The sequence below is a fragment of the Ambystoma mexicanum genome, chromosome 2q (assembly GCF_040938575.1).
Source record: "Ambystoma mexicanum isolate Mex_15411 chromosome 2q, UKY_AmexF1_1, whole genome shotgun sequence".
NCBI classification, from domain to species: domain Eukaryota; kingdom Metazoa; phylum Chordata; class Amphibia; order Caudata; family Ambystomatidae; genus Ambystoma; species Ambystoma mexicanum.
In genome coordinates, this window is record NC_090924.1 from 883834696 (window position 1) to 883856814 (window position 22119).

At 41.4% G+C, this 22119-nt stretch overlaps 1 protein-coding gene across 4 annotated transcripts in view; it reads right to left on the bottom strand.

The window, feature by feature from the left end:
* MYO3A (myosin IIIA) overlaps positions 1–22119 on the bottom strand; it is a 2295212-nt gene that overhangs the window by 315413 nt on the left and 1957680 nt on the right. The gene's annotated exons all lie outside the window — the stretch shown is intronic.

The following is a 22119-nucleotide window of genomic DNA, read 5'->3' on the forward strand; positions in this document are numbered from 1 at the left end:
GTCCAGCGGTAACCAGGCGGTTTTACCGCCTCGGTTTTCGCCGGACTCATAATGAGGCCCATATTTCTTTCAAGACATCAAAATGTTTTCAAAAATGCTTTACTGGGAATATAAAAACTGGCAGCAAGCATTCTTAATGGTTAACCCAAAGTTGTGAAATCTCATGCCCAACAGCATTAGACTCGCTCCCACCATCATGGATTTCAGCGAGAAATCAAACCCTCCTCTTCAAGGAGTACCAGCCTTACATTCCACAGGATACAGGGCCCTGAACCAGCCCAGGCCAGTATCCCTCCTCATGACCACCCATTACAACCATCCTGCCAGGTCATCCCCACTCCCCATCTCTGCACTGATACATGATTCCCACCTACTGTAAATGCAGAATATTCTCTGCTAGCGTAAAGGGAATGCTGGTGGTAGATGTTATGATCTAAGGACTGCTCCCCCCTGCCTGCAACCATTCAATGTATGCAAGTGACCCATATTGATGCAGAGAGCTCCACTGTTCCTTGAAGCTAGGTTTGACCTTAATAAATACCCAAAATAAAATACATACATTGTTATAAAATGCAACATTGTCTTGAATACAATATTTCACAATGCAAAACCCTTACCTACATCATATTTAGAGGAAATGAGTCTTATGTCTGCCCGGGTGAGCTATGGTCAGAGTAACCCCAATCGGGAAACCCGAGGCTGCCAGGACACCTTTAAGCAATGAAGCTCTTCTGATGACCATTTCGGTTAGAGCCCTTAAATGATTCTTCACAGCATAACAGTAGTGTATCGGGGGAGGGGTTTAATTGTCAGTCCCACAAAATCCGGAACTTTGCATTTTGCACATTCTCTCAACATTTTGATAGGCGGCACACATGAGGAGAATAAATGGAAAGGTGCCCATTTTATGATTTTTTAGGCATTCGATTTTCAGAGAAAGTGAACTGGTCCCACAATTGTGAACTCTTCTCGTGCAATATTTGTTAAATTGATAGGGCTGAGCTGTGCAGCCAAATTCAAACGGGAACCATAAGGGATTACTCTTACGAATTAATGAACCAAGTTGCCCCACCGTTGGGTTTGCAGCAGCTAAACAAGCAGCAGCGTGGAGGGTTGTATGTCCCATCTCACTGGCCTCAACTCACAGCAGCCCTTTCACCACATTCGATCAGGAGACATTTGACCACACATTTTGGGTCATTTATGGGGCAGTGCGGGCTCAGGCAATATGTTGAAATTGAGTTTGGGGATGGCAGGAGGTATGGGACGTTTGCTCCCATATAAAATGGCACGAAAAAATGTGGCAAAATGGGATGTCATAGATGAGTGGAGGACAGCCTGTGCAAATAAGTTGCAAACAGTAAAAACACGTTGATGAAAAAAAAAACGTTTGGGTGTATTATGTTCTACCTCTTCATGTACAGGCCACTGTTAAATAAATTCACCTTACATTGTGAACGTAATCTCAGGCAAGCCTCTGGGCTTCCATTGGGTCTAACCCTATCCCTTATGAAACGGTATCATTGTGGACTCACCTTCCAGTATTCAAAGAGATCAGTTTCCCTGCCCATGTTTTGTATTATGTATTAATGTATTTCTGATTTGTTAGGCACTATTCACTTTGCGTCACCCATTAGAAACTGCTTACACCATTGCAATTTTAATCTTGGTTTCCTTATACAGCTTTAATCCCTTCTGATGTGAAATGACAGGTTCGTTGTAGAATGATTGACAAACTAAAGAGAATCCACAAATACAAGGAACCAGCAAAAGGTAGAGCCCACCTTCTGAAGTCACCAGTTTGTGGTCAATGCGTTTACTTGCATTACATGCACTCAGTCCGACAGAAGGTGTTACTAATTAAACGCAGGTTTGGTTTGCACCCTTTAGTAACTCTTATGGGTAGGTGGGAGGGATAGACATTCTACTATGAGCTTCAGGGACGTCATTTCAACAAAATGCCAGAGGTAGTGGAAGTGACATCATACGACCCTTGACCGACCTCTGATGACATCACAGGACGTGATGCCATTCGGCCCCACCCTGAAGTGACATCCCAGGAAGTGATGGCACATGCCCTTTCACCCCTTGACATAACAGAAAGGGCCATCAGATAGCATTGTTCCTAAGTACGCTACGAAAAATAAGCTTACGATATCACTGTGATGTGATGTCCATTTCATACAAGAATGGTTCACCATATGTATTGTTAATATCAGTGTGCATAGGCCGATATTACCAAGTTACTCTGAATGCCAGCAGGCCTCCAATGCCAAACGATAATGATATGTTATTATATAACGCTTTATACAGAACAGATACAGATACAATATCACCCAACCTGTGTTGGTATTCATTTATCAATCTCAGAAGGATGAAAGGCTGAGTTTGCTTTGCTCGGATTCCAACCTGCAACCTGCAGATCACATACACATCGAAGCAGCGAGCGCTGGACCCACTGAGCTATCTTACTGGCTATAGCTATCTCACCGGCTATAGTAAAATGAGCAATTACATGTCTGAGTGTTCGCAAAATCAGACATCAAATTACACTCTGTTGTGGATACCATAAACTGCTAACTGTGATGAAAAAGCAGGCCAGTTCATCTGCAGGTCTGGTGCAAAGTTGCCCACATGTCAAGCCTGTGTGGATCTACTTTTCAGGCTTCAGAGGTTGGGAAACTACATATCATTGGGAGGGTTCATAATTTAGAGTAGCGAAGGGAAAGCAGAACAATCACAAAGCATCCCGTACTCATAACCTCATACATGCAAACAAACATCCTGAACAGCATGCCAAGCAGATAGGAAAGATAGAGACATTACAACAAAGCATTAACAATGAAATCAAGGGCCACTTTATGTGCTATGGTCAAACATTTCTACAACTGTACACAAGCTTTTAGGCACATGGATTTTGTCAAGTGACCGAGGCACCAAGATGAAAAATCTTCTGATGATCATAACAGAGAACATGGCAGAAAAACACATTCTATAACTGCAACTTGCGAAAAGCTAAACAAATAGGCCCTCATTACGACCCTGGCGGATTTTTTCCGCCATCGGCGGACTTTTCCGCCATGGCGTAAAGTCCGTTTACGCCATGGCGGATGGTGGACTTACCGCCCCATTCCGAGGTCGGCGGGGCGGTAAGTCCCCATTGACCCATTTACCCTTCCCCATTCCCATTTCGGCCCCATAGGGTATAATGGGAGTGGGGAAGGAGTTAATTACGCCACCGTAAATTATGGTGGCGTAATTAACACCAAGGTCCCATAGCGCCATGGATTTTTACGCCCGCAAAAAGCGGGCGGAAAAATGACCATGGCGCTCTGGGAACTCGGAATTGGCGGTAAGGGGTCGGCGCAGCTAACGCTAGCGTAAACCCCTTACCGCCAGGGTCCTAATGAGGCCCATAGTCAGAAATGGATGCTTATTCTACTCTAAATGCTTTTTGGACGTTTTTGTCTACATTGTGAACTTGAGGTGTTTAAGAACAGACTAAATCAGTGACTCACCCCCAAAAGTTTGCCTGAAATAAACCTGTAGTCTAGAAATTATTGTATAGAATTCCAGAAAGACAAATATTTGTTATTCCTGTTCTTTCTTATTTAGGGTCACTGCTCAAAGTGTTACACTTGTAGAACCCCCTGTTTTTTTTTGTGTTTTTTTTTTTAAAGAGGCCTGTACAAGAAAACCAGCCACTCCAGAAACAAACAGCCACATGTCACTGGCCACAACCCAGGAGCTTCAATTTTAAAAATAAAGCTAGGAGTAGCAAGGAAGCACACAGGGGTAGCAAGAGAAACTTCAGGGGTCACAGGTCCGAACCCTGGCGACCCCCAAATGACATCCCTTGTGAGACCATTGTTAATTTTATGGTTTTTGTCCCTATTATCTTGCTTTACACTGCAAAACTCATATATTTGTTGAAGTACTTTGATTTTAACCAGTGCAAATAGTTTTTTTTAAATGTATTATTACTGCAGGGAACCTTAGTTTACAGTGAACAATTGTTTACAACAAGCTCCATGAGAAGACTTGACCCTTAAACATTGTACTCTTTTCTGTGTATTATTACTGTATGCATTGTAGGAATTGATTGCAACTGTGATGTTAATAAAGTATAGTACTATTTTCTGTAAATTGATGAAATATAAGAGTCAGATAAAGACGTATCGTCTAAAACCAGTGGCAATGCCAGTCAGCATAAAGCTCCCATTACAGTGTAAAGAAACAATGTGTTTAATTAATGGAGGATGCTTTTCTCAGTAATGTCCTATTTACTTTATATTATTTCTATAATGTATTTACATTCTTTCATTTACAAAAATGATAGGTAGAATAGAATTCATCCATTGATGTGTGGTTTATTGTGCCCTGTGGTGACCAATGTATTTATTTTTAATTTTACTCGTTTTGCAGGACATAGGCATTATCTTCAGCATTTTCCAAAAGAAAAGTCTTTTTGACTGCTTATTCTCTGTTCTTTCCTCCTCTCCCTGTCTCCCTTTTCCTATCTCCTCCCCTCCTCCCCTTACTTTCTTCTATGTACTTACTCTATCAGAATTGTGCCTGGACCTAGTATGATAGCAACCTCGTCTGCCCCCCTCCTCTTATTTCTACGCCCACCTCCAGTATAATCTGTAATGGACTTAGGTCTAGTACGATAGTCACTTGTTTTGTTCATCCCCTCCCTTTCTGCACCCCTCTACCTCATCTTTTGTTTTCTCCGGCTCTACCAGAAATGTCGTCAGGCCTAGTACGGTAGCCGCCGGCTGGTTTTCATTTCCTTCCAACCCCCCCCCCTCTTCCTTATCTATGTCTTAGCTCTTGCACTATCTGAAATGTCGTCAGGCAGAGTATGATAGTTAATTTCACATCCTTACTATACATGGTCTATAAAAATGTCATTGTATTTTCCCTTGTTCCCTCCCTTGTTCCCTCCCTTGCCTTGAAGCGCTTTGAAACACATTGTGTATAGGCGCTATATAAATAAACTGTCATATCATATCATGCATTTTGCAATGTGGCATGACTCTTAGGTCCAACATCACTCTGATCATGTCACATTTATATGGGCCTATTTCATCCTCCATCCAAACAGCTGACTATAGCAAGGCAGAAATAACATTAAGGGACATTGATGAACATATTTTCTCATTGTTTGTAGTCCAACTAAGAATATTCTTCTAATATAATCCATAGTTGCATTTTTCGCAGAGTGCTTGTAAGGAACCCATCGATCATTTGCAGAACAACCTCTCCAGCGCTGCATTTATCAATAGTAACAGTGAGTTTGTAAAATAACTTTTTAAGAAAATCTTTTATGAGCAAAATATTTCATTAAAGGTATTTTGGAGGAGAAATACATTTAGCATCAAAGCAAAATGATGCGTTACTCTTTAATACACGACAGGAAATATGAAAGTGACCAATAGTTATACTTCTATCTCCATAAGAAATGCAATGTCTCAAAGCACATGAAGTGGTTATCTTTCTTATGGATCTAGGGAATTCCCCTATATATGGTTATCTTACATTTTGGGCTATCCTAAAGATATATTGAACCAGTCTGTCTCTTGATATTCATTTGATACTAAATCCATCTATTTTAACTTTAAATTGATGTCCGCAGAATGAGGATCGTCTAATGGACAAATTACACATTAATTGAATATAAGTAAGTAATTGGGCCCTCAAGTAATGTTTGAAAAGTATAGATTTTTTTTTACAAAATGTGCAATTATTTATATATATATTTTCAAAGGAAATTATTTTTAAGGCTCTGTGTACATTATTTACAATGTGGTGGGCTTTGGACCATCTTCTAGGTGGGGATATAGATATAGACTGATGACATCTCCCAGTGATGACAAAATATTTGGGATACAAATAAAGAAGAGCTAGGATACGCCTGTCCGATGGTATAGGTCAGTCATATTTTAAAGGTAGAATATACTTCTGCTCGATGTCACTAGTCCACTGTTTTCAAATATTTATATTGGTCACAAATGTCAATTGTAGATTTATTCAGTGTCCACGCAGAGAGAATTAAAGAGTTTGCAACAGGAAATGAAGGGTCTCTAAATAAGGGTTGGTGAAGTGAAACATGGTTTACGGTGAGAGCTAAAAACCAGTTGAAAACAAAATGGACTTATAACAGCCATGTACAATTGCTGCGCAGATTATTAAAACTGGGTTCTTATTACAAATAACGTTTGGGGATACATGCACCATAAATTGATTATCATAATATGCTGGTATACATTATACGTACACCAGCATGAATGGGCACTAATATGTTGTTTATTTTTCATGTGTGGCATTGTATCTGTTGTTTTGTATGTTTATGACCTGATGATTGAATATGTTATGTGGTGAAATATTCCCTCTTGCTATATACATTTATTAAATATTGTTTTGTGTGTGTATATTCTAGTATATGTTATGTAAATATTAATATGTGTATACAACTATCTCTTTTTTACATAAATCATTAAAAAGATAACATCACAAGTGTATATCATATTGTGACAATATCCTTTTCGGGACAAGATTTGGGATGTATTGTAGTGATGAGTGAGCACTGCAGTATAAATAGAAGAATTGAGGCTCTTAGAGACTTTAAGCTTGAAGCATAAGTCTCCCTAGGTAACATTGATGTATTATGACTGTTAGATCCAACATCGCTCTCATCATCTCACAATTAGGTAGGCTTATTTGATCCTCTATCCAAACAGCTCTTTGCGTAGCAAGGCAGTAATAAACGTTGAGGGACATTGTTGGGCATATTTGTCATTGTTTTGTATTCCAACCAAAACATTTATTCTGATATCCTCTTAGCTGTGCCTTTCACAGAGTGATTGTAAGGAATGCATCTGTCATCTGTGGAAACAACAATTTTTTGAGGTTTTCAGTAAAACCTTATCTGACCACAGCCATTAGTCTGGTTGTGTGTAATGCAGCTATGGAGCCTGATTTACTGTAGAATTGTCCCATTGAAAAACACTTTTGTATATCAGGCTCATAATCTTTTAAATTCCTTACATGACGACAGTTAAACCATGTACATATTATAGGCTGGTGACAAGCCCTGGCACAGACACATGTAACATTATTTCCTTAAGTGAACGCAAAGGCAACTGTGCTATCAACACAGCTTTCTGAGTTCAGCTGGTTTCTAAAGACCCCTTATAAAAGCCATAATACATGCTATGTTCGTTTTTTGTTTTTATGACAACAAGATACAAGTTCAAACATGTTTCAATAATTACATATTAGGTTACAATTCATAATTCTAACAGAACATCTTTGATACATATTCTAAAATCTATTTGGATAGTAATGTAAAATATTATGTATGCTCATCAAAGCAGGTCTTTGTGTAATGTCTTATCATCATTTGTAATCATTAATTGACTGTATAGGAGAAAATGTTCTAGGTTTTGACAGGCTTAATGGGGGTGCAGAATAGGATTAGTATTTCGAACTACCATTCCTGGTCCAGCACTCAAAACCAAATGGTTTTCCACCTGTATGTCATTTTCCCTCTATTGTGCGGCACCTGCTTGCTGCATGAATGCCTTGAAGACTGTCATTAGTGGCATAAGTGTTTATAGTTGAAACACATTTTCTCTCAAGAAATAAAAAATACCAAAAAAAATAAAAATAAATTCAAGCCCGTTCTACAGAAAAGGCTCAAGGGGCATATCAAAGTCAAACAAAAGTCGAATCGTTTTTTCTTGAAGGGCAGTCATCCTGTTGCTGAGTCAGTCACACGTCACGATGTTGCCTCTAAGAGTCAGTAACACGTGCCTCTGACATGGAAGACGGGTTGCAGTGGAGCCAGTCACATGGCATCAAACTGGCATCTCTCTGATTAGTAGGGATGCAAAAACAAAGAATCCGACTGGAGAGCCTGTTCGATGATAAACCCACACAGCCTCGTGGTCGCTCTTAGCAGCGAGAGAAGAACACGCCAATTCAAGACAGCAATGGCTCTTTCAAGTCTGAACTTTTAGGACCACCAAAGACACATCTTAAAGTCACACAAGTGCCGAGAATTGGTTGAGTTCCGAGTAAAAGAATTTCACTCACTACCCACCAACTCTCTCACTGCATATGCTCATGCCTTTTTCAGAAAGTCTGTGGGTATGCACAAAACGATTGTTTATAGCTTTCTGTTGGCATGCTTCTTTTTGCATTTCTCTGTATTTCTTGAATGTTCTGGTTAACATTCCAATTAACATATTTAGGCAAAATGTCCAAAGTGAACACCCTGGGTTCATAAATGTGTGTTACAAGCTCGTTCCTATGGTGATAAAATGCCTGAACTGGCTGTGCCTCTCCAGATCAAGTACTTTCAACCCTGTGGTGGTATTAAATAAATGTTGTACCAGTGCAAGGGCAATGAGCGCTGTGGCACAAATTGCCCCAGTGCAAAATAAAATAACATATTGTGCATTTCTGCACCAGGGCAAAGGACTAGAACAAACATTGGCCGGTGTGATGATGAGAGGGAATTCAGGGAAGCCACCCCTGTGAAGCTAGGGAGGTGAGCCCTCTCCGCAACACCTTCCCTAGGGGTCGAGGCAAGAGGAACCTCACTGGGAGAAAGGAATGCATATGCAGGCTCAGAAAGGCCAGAGCTGCATAACACTTGCAGAAGGTGGAAGCCCGCGAGTTTCAAACTCACTCGATACTGAAGAGCGTGATGCCAGATCTGCAGCAAAACCGAACTGCAAGAAGGCGACGTGGCAGGAGCCTGGAGTAAGTTTGTTGCAAGACCACAAAGGGAGATCCGTGGTGGACAGCTAGTCCACAAACCATCACTGATACAACCGCCAGGAGAGAGCTGCCGGTTATCCGGTCACTCATCTGGTACAAACATGCATTGACAGAATAGGCCTTTTGCAGTAGGGCAATTTTTGGCCCTTTACTAATTTCACTTGCCCCACTGTAACGTTTCTGAACCACCAACCTAAGAAACCAAGAAACAGTGTGGTCGTCTAGAACCAAAATGATGTCTGGAAATGGAACAATATGTGGGATATATTCACTGAATGGAATATTTTGAACCAGACAAATATGTGCTGGAACCTGGTTATAAATTAAATAAGGCAGATCCTAAGAAAGCAGAGATCTAAAAAAACGGCTTTCCGAAAAAGCAATAAAACAGTGGAGAGATATAAGCAGATCAACAAGGTTATAACTGATCATATACAAACTCAAAACTGAAACAAATGATTTAGGCAGGCACTGGATAAAAACGAAATAACATTGGAAAACACCAATATAGTTACTAAAGCAAAATCTAAGAAAGAAGAAGAGAAAAAAAAAGCACATGCTTAATCCAGACAGTATCAGCTAGGACTCCTGCAAGGCGTGCTGCACGGGTGTCTCTCCTCCCATGCCATCCACATGCTCCCAGTCTGGTAGGGTTATTTCTCTAACTCAGTCCTCTGGTAATCGCCTGACACTGTGATGGCTGCCTCACTCTAAAATGCACGGCCAGCGACCTTGACTTCATCTGCAGATATCCGCTACTACTTTTGCTTCTGTAGAGTCATGTGCAGATCACAGAAGAAATCTACTCCATCTGTCATCTTTTGGCAACGGTAACATTCTGTAGTATGTATTACACTTCAATGTTATGTGACCTTGCTGTGTGAGCACCCTCCCCATAGTCAACATGGGGTCTGATGATGGATGTAGGATGAATGTTGATGGAAGGAAGCAGAGGGCATGGAGCGTTTCAACACTTTGGACCTTTCTGATTATTACAGTTCCCTTACACATAATCTTCACTACAAGTCCTACTATAAGAGATGCTCACAGGATTATATGAGCATTATCATTTACCTTCTATTACTTTATACATCTCTTGCTTCAATAATCATAGATATATTCATGCATGCGATCTAGATGATCAGTGCAATCTGAATCTGTTACGATAATGTTGATCAAGTTCTACTGCTCCTCTCCTGATTGCACGGGTAATGAAACTAATTACCTCCATGACATTGGGCCTCATTACAAGTTTGCCGGTCTGGTAACAACAGTGCCAGTAAGCTACCGGCACTGTTGTTATGGAACCGGCAAACTACGAGGTCTGCGAGCGGGTGCCTTTCAGCCCGCCAGTACTGACCTGGTGGGTGGAACGGCACCCGCTCGCAGACCTTGATGGATGCACCGGCACCATTAATCATTGGTGCCGGTGCATCTGTCCTCCCCATTCCCATTAAATCTAATGGGACTGAAATGGGAATGGGGAGTAATATTAGAACAATTGCAGCATAAAGTCTGCAAATAACCAGTGGACCTGCAAGGTCGAGGGCGCAGAGACAATAGAATCTAAAAAGGTTTGAAAGAAAAATATTTAGTGGCATTTACGTCCACTGGAGATACAATCCGGCATCATTTCCCTCCTCTGGTGCAATCCCACACAACTATTTTTTTGTACTTTGTATTTATTATGTTTATATAGCGCTTTACTCCAAAACGCTGCACATTTTAACAACAGGATACATATTACATTAACATTATAACAATAAACAGTAGAAGCAATTTACAATTAAGAATCAGTCCAACAAAACAGTAAGTAGAGCAATTAAACTGAAGGGAAGAGGGAAAGTAGTGTGGTAGAACTGAGAGGGAGAGAGAGGAGTGGGGAGGAGAAGGAGGGGGGAAGCTCGCCAAAACCTTGGTTGAAGGAGACAGCATATTTTACAATAGCAGCCATGGCAAACAGAAGAACTTTCTTGATCTACCCACAGAACTGTGGACGTTGGATTTATAACACAGTTTACAAGTACGTGCATGATTGAAAATCACCACGGATTGAAAATCACCAAGAATGGGAAACAAGAGACTTCCTTGACCCATGAGTGCTTCAAGGTTGTCTATGGATGCAATATGTTCGATCGATACAACTTTATCTGATAAGGTATGTTTTGGAGATGTTTGTTTTTGCCAACCTTCCCACCACTACATTTGAGCCCACTGCACTTCTCCTTTTCTTTTCTGGATTTTTCATTGACTTTTCCAACCTCACCCTCAAGCTCCATTCATTGTTGTTTTAGATGTTCTATTTATCCATTTTGTCTTAACTGTGCTGGTGGACCTCTTTCCCTTTGCTCTGACAACTCTGTTTTTCCTATAGTAGCACTCTATAAATTATGTTGACTGCTGCCAGGGACCATTAGGGACGGCTTTTCTCCATTTTGTGAGGTGCACTGGATATCCATGTGCTTACCCGTGCAGGGGAGTTCATCGCCTTTTTATGCCATAATCATTTTCACCATTTCAGCACAATCCATCTTCTACTTTTTATCCCAATTTATTTGTCAGAAAGAACATTCTTGTTATTTTACATACTCCACCTGAACAAGCTGGCGACCGTCAGTATCTTTTTGCCTTTTGTTTCCCAATGCATTGTCATGTGTTGCCTTTTTACCACCATAATGCGTTTAGGAGTATCATATACTCAAAACGGCTACTCCCCATCTTCTAAGTCCTGTTCATGGTGACATGTCATTTTTTGGCTATCTTTCTTCCTATTCAGTTTTGTGAGGGTCCTCTCTCTTCATGCACTTTTACTGGCTGCTTTCCTCAGAAAACCTGGGAAAGAGGATCAGTGTGTGTCGGCTGGCGAAAAGTTGGAGGTGGGGTGGGGTTGTCTGACCCCAATTCACTCGCCTAATGTGGTATGTTTGTCTGTTGCTGGGAGGATGGCTCTCCACTGTTGGTCAGCTACCACCAGGTCTGAATGTTGCCAAGTCCCTTATTCAAAAGCTGGGCAAAACCCCAGCTTGATTTCTAGATAAAAGGAGAGGAGCTGGGCTCGGGATTTAAGTCGAGCTTGGGAACCTGAAGGGATCTGAAGAAGACAACAACAGAGGGATGCCAGAGAACTGATGCAGCAACCAGCATTGGCTCAGTCACCTTTGCAAGGCTCCTCCCTCCCTTTTATAGGTGGGCATAAACTGTCTCCTGTTCCGCGCAGGCTGCATCACCATCCCGGGGAAAACCGAGTTTAGAGGCTGAAAGCAAATCTATCCAACCATGTAAGATAGACTCTTTGTGGAACCCATTGATGGTGAGGCATATCTTCCACAGCTATCTCTATTTGCTGCGGCTGTCTATACGTTTGTGGGAGCTCCAGGGGCCTAGATCCATTATAGCTCTTGAACCATCCCAATCCCTATACCCACTTGCACTGGATGCAATTTCCTTCTTACTCGAGCTTGCCCAGGTCAGTGGTTCCTGAGATAGTACTTCTATACTAAGACCCTTTGTATCCTAGTGGTGGCAGCTGCTTCCTACAACGAACACATTTTAAGTAAATCAACCTAATTCATATTCCAAATTTTGTTTTGGCCCCACACTTGCTTGTCTGGTACTCTGAAGATCGTTTTGGTATATCTAAATTACTTCCTAAGATTGGCCCTCTGAAGTTTTCTGCACTGTCTGAGATTCCTTAAAATTGTATGGCGTATGTTTTGAAACTTCTTACAACTGTTCTCTACATTAGCAGTTACAGTACATGCTATGATATTCATTCATTCATTTTGTTATTTGCTATAGTGCCTTTCACCATAATTATTGTCCCAACAAGCTTGTGGTTTAACGCCCTCGGAGGGACACAAGTCCAAAAATGTGGGGAATTGAGGGGTGCTATTATGCGTGTGTGCATTTCATAAATTAAAGTTACGCGAGGGTGGCAAGGACCCTTTTAGTCACCCATGCCTAAATGGAGTGTGTATGGATGCAGCAGAGGTATACTATCAACTAAGGTGGGGATTGTGTTTAAGGAGATAGACAGTTATGTGGAAGCTACAGTTTGGATTTTTGTCATTAAAAGTTGTTTCATTCTTATGGAAGACGTGATATGCAGTAGTGCTTGTGTTATATGTGAGTGCAAGGTGTGTGAAGTGAGCCTGTGCCTTCTGCTAAGTTAAGAAGGTGTGTTGTGCGAGAGGAGGAATGGGTCAGCTGTACAAAAAACAATGTCTACTTCCTGGGTTTCAATTAAGTATGAGGAGCTCTGCTACATTTCACAGGCGATCAAAGTGCTACATGAACGCATAATACTCACACTCCGAGAGGTTCTTAGAGTGAGAGATTACCATCTCTCGTTCCTTCTAGTGCGAAGCATGTTCCCCATTTCATGAATACATGCAGTGGCATGGCCTATCCTCCTGTTCTTTAGAGTTGCATGCAGTGCAAACCACGAGCGAGGGTTCTGAAGGGCCTGATTGTCCTCATGCAGGATGATCAGCATGATTTTCCCAGGGCATGCTTAAATGTGATGCATTGCCCACCCTCCAAGCCCATATGAGTGCAATACCCGGCCCACTGTCAGGATACGTTCAAGGTGCATTTTAAGTGTGATGTGTTGCCCACCCTTCAAGCCCATATGAGTGCAATACCTGGCCCACTGTAAGGATTTTTTCCAGATGCAAGTTAATGGAGTTACTACATGAGTCCTACATGTGTGCTTGGTGTCCCACAAGGAGGGTTCGATGGCAGAGCATAGTGGTTGAAAGGAAAGAGGAGACAACAAACTGACAGAGAGACAGGAGGGGGTATTTCCAGTGGCCAGGGGGGAACTGCAGAATGAAACGTGTGGGGAGTGGGCATGGGGATGCAGGGGGATTAGTAACCTGTGGGGATCAGGAAGTTAGGGGGTGAAAGCCAGATTTTGAGGGTTCTCATGAAGGCCAGGTGATCCTCTACGAGGTGGAGAACGAGGGGGAGGAAGTTCCAGAAATTCGGTTCAAGGACAGAGAAACAGGCACCTCCTAGTCTGGAGAACTTGAAAGGAGGGACTACCAGGAGGTGTGCGGAGCCGGATCTGAGGCTACTAGTAGGATGGAAGTATGTGCGCTTGTTTTGGATGAATTCCAGGCCTTTTTTGTGGGTCGTGCGGTGGCTAATGCACAAGACTTTGATGCAGGCCTGTTGGCTGATGGGCAGCCAGTGGAGTGTCCTGAGTGTGGCAGAGATATGTTCTCTGCGGGAGAGTTCAAGGAGGAGCCTTGCTGCAGTGTTTGAATCCATTGGAGCTTACTGAATTTGTATGTAGGCGTGCCTAGGTAGAGGTGTTAGAGTAGTCTAGGCAGAGAGGATGATGGCTATGATTGCGGAAACTCTATTGGGGTAGGAGAGATAAGGAAAAATCTGCTTGAGGATGCAGAGGGGGAAGGGGCACAATCTGGCAACTGCATTGATGTTACAGGAGACGGTCAGATTCCAGCTAAAAGTGCATCCTAACTTTTTGATTGCAGAGGATGCAGTGGGATAGGTTCTAATGAATTAGGCCAAGGGATAGGTTGGGGAAGGAGAACAGTTTTGCTGCAGATTAGGATTTCGTTTTTTACAGGGTTGAGAAGCAGGTGATTGTTCGTCATCCAGAGGTCAATGTCTAAGAAGGCAGGATGCCAGGTCTGGGTAGGGAGAGGGGGGAGTTGGGAATCTTGAGGATGATCTGAGTGTCATCAGCAAAGTTGTAACAGGTGAGGTTGTGGGAACGGATGAGTTTAGGGAGGGGTGCATGGTAGAGGTTGAAGAGGAGGGAGCAGAGGGAGGGTCTGTGGGGGAGTGGGCGGGGCAGAAGAGAAAGGAAAGAAAGACAATTTAGAAATAGGAGATCCATCTGAGTGCAGAGTCCCTTATCCCTAGGTCAAAGAGTCTCTTTGTGAGGATAGAGTGGTTAATTGTTGAGCAGGATGAGAGCAGCACAGCCCCCAGAGTCTGCTGTTCTTTTCAGGTTATCCTATATAGAGACCAGGGATGATTCATTTTTATGGAGGGGTCTGAAGCCAGACTGTTAAGGGTCAAGAAGGCCATGGGATTCAGTGAAGAGACTGAGCTAGGAGTGTGCCGTGCAATCTTCTAAGTTTGCTATGAAGTGATTGTTGTCGATGGGGCAGTAATTGGAGGGGTAGAGGGGGGTCTAGAGAAGGCCTTTTTTAGTAGTGGTTTGACGTGAGTGGTTTTGTATGCTGGTGGGATGAAACCAGCTGTTAGTGAGTGGTTGATTATAGGTCTGGCGAGGGTGCCTGCACAGGTGGAGGAAAGGATGTTTTTCAGGAGGACAGGGGTCGTCCGATGAACCTGAGGTTCAGCTATGCTCGAGTTCATTTGTGTACTTACCCTGTTTTCTCCGGCTTCTTTCCTTAAGAGAATGGTTAAGTTAAAGTTTGGTGAAGCCAACCATGTGGCCCCAATTTGGCTTCTCCAAATTCTAACTACGATGTGATTATGTCAAATGCCAGTGACTGTGGATTGTGAAGACCAGTAAGACAGATGGGAAAGGTTGTTCTCCAAGTGACAGCAAGAAAGATGTCCTTTCTTTTGCAATTATTGGACCCTTTAATGACTGACACAAAGAAGGTTGTACGTGGGGCAAATCTAGATCTCTTTTGAGCTTATCCAATGTAGACAAACAACATTAAGACTCTCCAACATGTTACAGGCACTTGCTGGTCCTGAGTTTTCAGTTCCCAACTTTTTTCCAGTCAATAATATCTAGAGAAGGATGGGGAGTTGAAAAATACATCTCCCATAATGCATCACCTTATCAGTCACAAAGTATGAGCTGGATTCTAAGAAATCTGGACCAGATTTAAATGGAAAATACCTGTCATCAATTCCTATATGTTGATGGAGTACCCTTTCCCCACTCAGAACTGTTGAAGTGTAAAACACTTGGCCATGCCATTACACAAAACCCACATATCAGTTTGCAAAACAGATACCAAAACGCAAAAGTGACACAATTTCAATAACTGGACTGGACTCTCCATGGGTTAAAGGTTTCCCCAAAAATCAGATTCACACCATGTTCCCCACTCACTAACAAATCCTGGTCACTATTACTGCCCAAATGTAACGCTTTAGTGAGAACAAACCCTGGACTGTATTTCCAGAACAGGTATTGGAAATAAGGAGAAGGACAGAGAAAATCACAGAGACTATGGGTAACTTATAAGAACCCTAGCAAACAACTTCCTAGGGTTCTCAAAAAAACTTGAAAAAACCTGTCAGACCCCACCATGGGAGAGAGCATATTGCTGGATTCATAGCATACGTTCAGCAAACTACACAACTCCTAACAGACAACCCACTTCCAGAGATATCGCCTCAACCAGAGAGATTTAAGAAGGTACTGTGAGACAGGCATTGTATCATGAGATGACACAGAGAACAGATGTAACAGTTTTGAAAACCTTTATTAAAATATCAGAATGGGTGTAATGCCTAACTTGCCCCATAGCTAGGATGGGAATAGCCCTACCTAAGGAAACCAAGGAAAATTGTAAGTCTGTAAATTCAACTCAAAAGTCTGTCTGTGTCAAAACCTATGCTTGCCCAAATGTAGTGTGGAGATGTTCTAACTAAAATTGTGTTCAACATAATGTCTGGAGTAGTCTCTAGCTGCCTTTACAATTTTAGGATACAGTTCCAACCACAAAGTTCAGAAAGGGGCTTAGGGATCCCTTCCCCAAGCTTAAGTACTGTTTCACCAAAAAAATAATGTACCAAATGAGCTCAAGGATTCCCTTCCCCCACCTCTAAACATTGATTTCCAACCAGTAATGTTACAAAGGAGTTCTGGGTTCCTGTCCCCAAGCTTCAAGCATTGATTCTCAAAATAACAATATTCCAAATGAGCTCAGGGGTTTCCTTCCCCAAACTTCAAGCATTGATTTACAAAACAACAATGTTCCAAGGAGCTCAGGGGATCCCATCCCCAAGCTTCAAAGCACAATGTTCAAATTAGATTCTCACGGTTCACTGGAAGCCCAGGTTTCCCTTCCTCAAGCTTTAAGCACTTGCTCTCAATGTTAAAAAAAACGCACAGTGTTCAATAGCATTCATATTTCAAAGTTGCTTTCACACTTCTCCTTGTTGTGGCATCTTGGTCTAGGTGCAGTAACAAGCCACAGGGCCCACCCATTGCAGGTCATGCTACCAGTTGCCTGTACCCAGCTTTCTACCACTTTGGTGAGTTACAGGGTTCACCAGTTCTTAGATTCAGGTGTCGTCTTTCTTGATATGTCTTTGGTTCTCCTTTCTATACTGTACTTGCTTAACTTTGAATTACAACTTTGTTTTGCCTGATCAGCATCTTGCTCACACTTCACTGGCTCCCCTTTGGTTGCTCATTCATCACCTTCAATCTCTTATTCACAGTATTCTTATTGCATGATACTTTCACAATGTCCTTCGTTAGTCAGAGATGTTTGAACACTTATCGCTAAATCGTGAACACTCAGACACAATGTTTCTGCAAAATCCAATTCAAGTCACTCGGATCTTTCTAGAATGTGCCAACCGCACATGACCACTCCCTTCCAATGTAATTCCTTCACTTTCATACGTGCATCAGGTTTCCTTGCATTTGCTTGAAACTCACCAGCTGTGACCAGCTTTCTTTGGTTTCCTCAGTAAGATGCTTGGTAGAATTTGAGGACACAATCTCACCGCCTGCCCGTCAGACACACATGGATAGTTACTGCTTTTAAGGGGAACAAGCAGTTCTTGGCCACAGCAAAGGGACCATTCCCTTCCACGGTACCCTTCTCCCACCTTTTCCTGCTCTTTGGAGACACAGATCCCTTGCCATGCAATAACAGCCTCTCTCACGCTGCCATCCTTCAGCAACCCGGCGTCCTGTTCTCCTCTGGATTCTCGTGGACTGGGATGGCTCTCCTGCTGCTCTCTCCTCACGCAGGCTTCTCGCTCACTCCATTCTCGCTCTCTTGGTGTTTGTAAGCTCCACCTTTTGCAGGTGTACGATCTCAGGATCAACTGCCTGACCACAATCAATCCAATTAACATGACATGTCTGACCTTCATCCCTGTAGGTTTCAAAACCCCTTTTCTTCACCTCATTACTATAGTGGTGTTTCCTATAGGAAGTCTGTACTGTTATTTTGGGCATCGTCTTCTTCACAGTACTGGATATGAACAACAATATCCTACAAAAACTGAGGGAGGGTTGGATAAGTTAATGTCAGGAAAGGGGGGGATACTGTGTCTCGCCTTCAGGTACCCTCTCTCCAAGCCCCAAGGAGTCTCCACTCAGGTGATCCTCCCTCACTAGTCCACTCCCAGGGTTGAGATCCAGAAGCGATGGCCCTTCCATGACCATCTGAAAATAAGATCCCTGGGGAGTAGATATGAAAGTACCTTCAGGTTTCTCACAGTACCCCTTCTCTATACTTTCCAATTATTTTTGTTTATACCGGTGCGCAGTAAAAACTACGTTTTCAGGAGGCAGATAGATTTTCAGACTACTAGAGGCATTCAAAATGAAATGGCACAGGAGACAGCAAAACCCATTAAAACCATGAAAATGGCTTGAATCAATGAAAAAACAAGGAAGTGGTTTTTCACTTCGGAAAAGTCTCTGTTGCTGAAACGCACCAGGGGAGGTATATACAAGTTATTTTGGACCGAGTGCACACTTTTTCATCAAATACTTTAAAAGCTACTGACTGGATATACACTAAATCAAAAAAGGCATATCTGCGCTGCTTTGTGTCCAACTTGTTCTTTATTTAGTGCAAATCTATCCAGCAGTGTTTGCACTATGGGTGGAATAGGCCTAAAACAGTTTTTTTTGCATTTTTTGTTTTCTTAATGACATTTTTAGAAGTGGTTGATGAATTTTCCCCAACATTCCTAGTTTGGAGGGTTGAAGAAATTCAAAAAAAATTAAATTTTCCTGATTTGAAAGTGAGAGGTGCCAGAGTAGTGCCGTTCACTGCTTCACTTGTGTTATATTGCTTCCAATTCTACGAACAGGGCACACCTAAAAGGCAGCACCCGACACATGGAGCAGATTTTACCGCAAACGGAATGGTCTCAAGAACTTTACTGCCCCTGGAGTACATTTCCAAAGATTGAGTTTTAACCAATTTAAAGTGAAAACAGGAGGTACAGAAAGTCCCAGTTTAAAACGGAACTCTCTGAATTCATTACCCCTTATGACAATGCAACCATGTATCGTATGGAATTATGTTAAGGAAGGCTGGGGCGCCCAAAACAGTGTTTCATTTCATCAATAATCACATTATTCCTTTTAAATCATGGACTCCTCCCTGGACATGAAAAACGAAGTCAAAATTAACCAATATTGTATTTAAAACTTCAAATGCAAAAAGTGTAATTCAATTTCAACAAGCAAGTGCAACTTTGAAGTATTCCTTCAAGAATATGTATACATAAATAACAGTGACATTTTATAAATGCATCTTGTACATGCATTTGGGGACATGTGATGATTAAACAAGGATTTGAATGTGAGATATTTTATAATAGGGAATACATTAGGGTAAATATGTAAGTTTTCAATGGTTTTCTCACATGTCATTGGACAATGTATGTTTTGCTGTGTTCTTGATGATCTGATTTTAAGTTAAACTCTTGCTCAACCCAACCTTGCTATGGGGGTGTCCTATGTTCCCAGGAGACTCTTAAGCATCTTTCGGGTGGAAGGATTAATGATATGTTGTCAAGAAAACCCATTAAGCCTCTCCCACAGGAGACTATTTTAAAAATCATTATTTGAAAATACATCCATTAACATTCCCTAAAATTGAAATTTGTGGTGGCTCAGTGATGGGCATCAGGCCGTTTTTCTGAGGCCAAGCTTCAAACAGACTTCATTGCCATTAATGTGGCACTTTATATGATTGAATGGCAATGCTGCTGATCAGATACAACCTAATGGAAACTTCAAACAAAGGAGATCTGTCATTTCATTTAAATCTAGCAGTGTCCAAATCAATTACAAAGACTTGCTCACATGAGCCATTGTGCTGAAGCACGAGATCCTAACAGTTAAAATGAATCCATTATTTGCAATTACCATTTTACATACATAAACAAATGCTATCTTTAATTTTGGAACCATATGACTTAGAGAAAAAACAAAGAGTGTGTTGTTATTCACGTCGCAGTTAGTTTCTACTCGTATCAGGACGGATGCCGCCAGTGGAGTATGAATGAGTTGCAATAGACAAGACAACGGAGTCGCTTATCGTGACGGAAGCACCGTGTCGTTTTATTACATGCTATATCCTGAGACGCTTGGAGCATTTGGCTTGAGTCAATCACCTCTATGGAAGCATCGTAAATTTCAACAGACCACTGTCTATTAATAAGACACCTTGACCGGACCGTACTATTCCATCATTGGACTTTTGTTACATACTGAACTGAACACGTTTTGAACCTGTCACACAAGGCTGCTAACGTTGGGCCCCCTGATGTAGTTCTAGCGATTGTTTCCAAGGGCATTAGAACAAAACATGCCAGGCTTTAAGGATACTATATTTTGCAACAGTTTGTGACATCAACTCATTTATTTGGCTTAGGACCTTAATTAAAAGGATCCACTAACTACTTTATTCAATAAGTTAGGATAGCCTTGAATAATATAGCCCCCCTACTGTTTTCCAACGCTGTTCTAGTGTAGCACAATAGACTAACCCTAGATAATTAATCAGATCCAGTTTTTTTCTGTATGAAATTTTTTATTCAAATTGCCCTTTGTCCCGTTTGATATCACACCTGTCACTTTCTTGTAAAATGAATGCATTATGGATGATTTTTTATAAAAAAAAATGTTTTACTGGTTTTAACATATTGTGAAAATTTAAGAATAAAATGTAATAATTGTTTAACTGTATTTTTTGCAATTGTTTTGGGTAACACATTTAATATTTGTTGACTAAATGGTGTTCATTGGTTGAGTCTAGAAGAGACTACACATAGGCTGGTTGGTTCTTTAGTTGTATTGCTGACGCTTAAACTTTAATCAGGGACTAACCCTACAGCCGTTAAATTCCATGTGTCTTTGTTTGGTATTGTTGTTATTCTAAGACCATCTCCAATTAAATGAGCATTCCCTACGAATACAAAACGTTATAAAACTATGAATATAAATGAATGTATGAATTCATATGCCACGTATTCATTCTGCATATCCAGATGTGTGTGTGGACCAGGGGATTACAGAGAGCTGTTTTATTAGTCTGACAGTGGCCAGTTCCTAGGAGAAAATATGGCATCAAATTGATGTTACATTTTAACATATTAAGAGCAGGTTGGACCCCACCTTCTTTTTCACATGCCAGGAAATCTGAATTTCCAATGGAGATAGAGGTGTGCATTATCTGGGAGTTTTTGACTGTTGGGCAAGCCAATAGAAGGACTTGGCTGATTAAAATATGCAGCATCATTGATGACAAAGTGTGAACAAATGTTAGATTTTAAAAGGGGAATGAGGGGAATTAAAGAGATCAACTTAAAGGCTGCAGATGGGAAGAATCCTGTTCCAAGGGATTGAGTCCTGTCAACAAGGAAACCTGCAGAGAAGGGAATCAGAGGCAGTCCTTAGTTCATGAAAGCAGATCAGGGGAGGCCTTGCTGATGGGGATATTTCCAATCTAAGAGGGCTCTGCTGACTCTGAGCCATTAATGATCACAGTGAGTTTGAGAATTCCCCCAAAATAAATTATTTATGCTCTCAACAACTATTCTCCTGCTTAAGTCCCAAAGGGGCCGTGGCCTGACAAGACATTACCAAAATATATTGATTTCAAATGGAAAATGAACAGTTCAATCTCTGTGCGTTTAAAATCAAATGAAATGTCATTTCAGTCCAAATAAATTTCTGAGCATTGTTTACAGCAATATAGATCGTAATGATTTGCTAATACGAATCATATTAAACCTTACCCAAAGTGTTTTCATAGAAATAGTTACAGTAAGCTCTGGTACGAAGACATCTGTATGATAGCCTAATGAGGATTTCCTTGATAATGTGATTTCTCAGAAGGCCATAGTTTCTCAATAAGTATTGGGAAATGAGACAAGGTTTAATTATGTAATTTCTACTCCCATATAAATGATAACAATGTAAATACCATATACCCCTCATTCTTAAACTGCCCAGTGGGACTCTATGTATGAGGTGAAATGGGAATGGCACTTATACCTATAAAATACAATCCTAAAAGAATCCCAGCTAAACTGGGTAAACAGAAATTCTGTGTGATCTGAATTGATAATAACATAAATTCATAACCAAAAAATCTG